Source organism: Branchiostoma belcheri, unplaced genomic scaffold (genome assembly GCF_001625305.1).
Source record: "Branchiostoma belcheri isolate BF01 breed outbred unplaced genomic scaffold, Haploidv18h27 scaffold2, whole genome shotgun sequence".
Taxonomy (NCBI): Eukaryota; Metazoa; Chordata; class Leptocardii; order Amphioxiformes; family Branchiostomatidae; genus Branchiostoma; species Branchiostoma belcheri.
Genome location: NW_017803490.1, coordinates 8,468,109 through 8,470,542, shown reverse-complemented (window position 1 = coordinate 8,470,542; position 2,434 = coordinate 8,468,109). Strand labels below are relative to the sequence as shown.

Below are 2,434 nucleotides of genomic sequence, written 5' to 3'. Positions count from 1 at the left end.
GTTGACAGAACATTCAAGTACTCAAGGGAGGGACTCAAGTACTAGAAGTTGAAAGAAAGCTGCCGATTGGCTGACTGTGACCTCTAACCTCTTTCTCCCTCTCCCTGTCTTCCTTCTCGAACTCTGCCTCAGCCTCATCCTGGAGCGCCTGTCCGTCAAAGTGGAGGCTGGTGCCGGGATTCAACATCGACATCCTGGCTCACTCACTGGTCTGTCTGGGGTTCACTGGGGTAATATCTGGGCAAAACATAAACAGATTTTACCTTCTAACTTCCTGTTTTTTTATTTTATCATTGTAAATACCTACCAGTTCAGACCGTGTGTCTGTAAGAAGGTGTATGAATAAAGTTTCAAGTTTGAAGAATATTACCATTGCAACTGATTAAAGAGACAAAATTTACAATCAACTATTTGTCTTATTTTGACCATGCACTTCAAGCTTCACTTAACACTAACACAGGTTACTCTAGGCAACCTTGTTGTTTTCATGGTGTTATTTGTTATAATTTTGTGTAGTTACTAAAAGTGTATCTCTGTATGAGCAGCTAGGAAGTTGTCACATGTATGTGGATGGTTTTTGGGACATTTGGCTGTACATGTTGGTTGTAACAACTGCTACAAAGGATGCAGTTAAGACTCAAGGATCAATGCCTTGATGGACAAATGTATGCAAAATTGTAACAATAAAACCAGCTGAGTTGACAAAAAAATTGTCCCTGTCGGTCCCTAAATCAGCACAAAAGTATCTCCATCCTTTGACATTTAGTACCTACCGATATCTTGAAAGCAGATGCCTTTACTGTAGTTCATAACAGAATGGGCAGGTGGAGCAACTGCAACAACATACAGTAACTTATGGATTAGGTCACAAGTTTTCAGGACACAAGAAAATCATAGCCATAACATTAATCTATTGTCATTTTGCCAACATTGCAAATGCATGATGGTGTATCATAATTGATACTCTTACTACATAAAATAACATAAACAATTCAAAAGTACAATTTTTTGGCAATACATGTATTCTATCACCTTATCATAGATAAATCTCTATCAAAAAGTGATTAGTTTACTCTTAATTACATTTTCATTGCTTATAGAAATAGATAAAATCTAACAAAAGTACCCAAAACCTATGTTTTTGCAGATATATCTGATATACATAACATTTTGGATTGAAAAGTCAACAACAGATATAGACTTGCTTTTAGTACACACCTAACAAAATCAGGATTACTGGAATAAAGGTTATGCAATCAGTATCAATTTCATACAACATATGCAGTTCAAGTGACACATAACAGTCAGCGAAACAACTAAAACTTACTTAAAGGGACAGTTTTTCACAAATTTCGAGGAGATACTAGTAGTACAACAAGGTGGTACCTACCCCCTGGCCTGTGCAGCTATACAGTCCTGATACTTAACACTTATGGCACAGTAATTAAACAATAGGTATTACAACAATAGCCACAATAGACAAGCCAGCGCACCACTGTTACAACTGAAATGGACACGCCCCCTTTTTGTTATATGCTTGAATGACCAACCAAGTAAACAACCTTAAACTTGAGCCGTTACACTATAATAACATATATTTTAGAATTTAAAAACAAACTTTCAATGCCATTTTCATGAGGTTTAGTCTGCCTGACAAATTTTTACTAAACTCTAATTCTAAAGTAATTTTTCCCTTATCATCATCTTATAAATTGTTGTTTTGGTGAGTTTTTTAAGTGCTTTTCTTACAACATTTACATGTGAAAAGTTAAGCAAAAGATAACAAGGAAAATCAGATTGTTAAATAATATGGGATCATACAAATTTGCAGTATTGCAGATTGAGAACATGTCAATATCATTAGAACCGCATGGTGTCGCTGCTACACGACCAAGTTTGTTTGTACTTGTTCATGGTTCGATTAACAAGTAAACATCAAAAACCTGGGCTATAAAATCAGTATAAGATTATATCATAATATCCCCACTAGCCACTACACAAGAAACATTAAGATCATAATATGCAGGGCCTAGCAAATGAGTAAATTCGACAGAAATATTCTTGTTGAAAAAGGGACACTCGAGCTAACATCGCCAAGCCGTCTGTATTTCTTCGGCGTTTTTCAAGCGTTCTTACCTCAGGATAGCTACAAAGTTGGTCACATTTTGTCGGGAAGGCTATCAGTGATGTATACAACTTCGCCTTTCCTCCAACTATGCTGCGATTTTGTACTAAAGCGTAAAAATCGGCCAGTTTGAGAATAACCCGATTCAACTTACCCTCCCTCCATCTTGGATCCAAAGGCGGGAAGAAGGAATCTGAAAATCAGCGACGTGATTGGTCAAAAGTAGTCACGTGGAAAAATCAACCAATGGCGAGCCGTATCGCTTGCTCTCGTATCCAGGATGTTCTCCACGTCACTCTGAGAACGAGA

General features: G+C 37.2%; 1 long non-coding RNA gene across 1 annotated transcript; it reads right to left on the bottom strand.

The window, feature by feature from the left end:
• Window positions 1-201: 201 nt before the first annotated feature.
• LOC109468948 lies at window positions 202-2,434 on the bottom strand. The gene is made up of 3 exons (XR_002140167.1): window positions 2,137-2,434; window positions 774-833; window positions 202-237 (listed from the first exon to the last, which is right to left on the bottom strand). It is a non-coding gene; the product is annotated as an uncharacterized LOC109468948 (long non-coding RNA).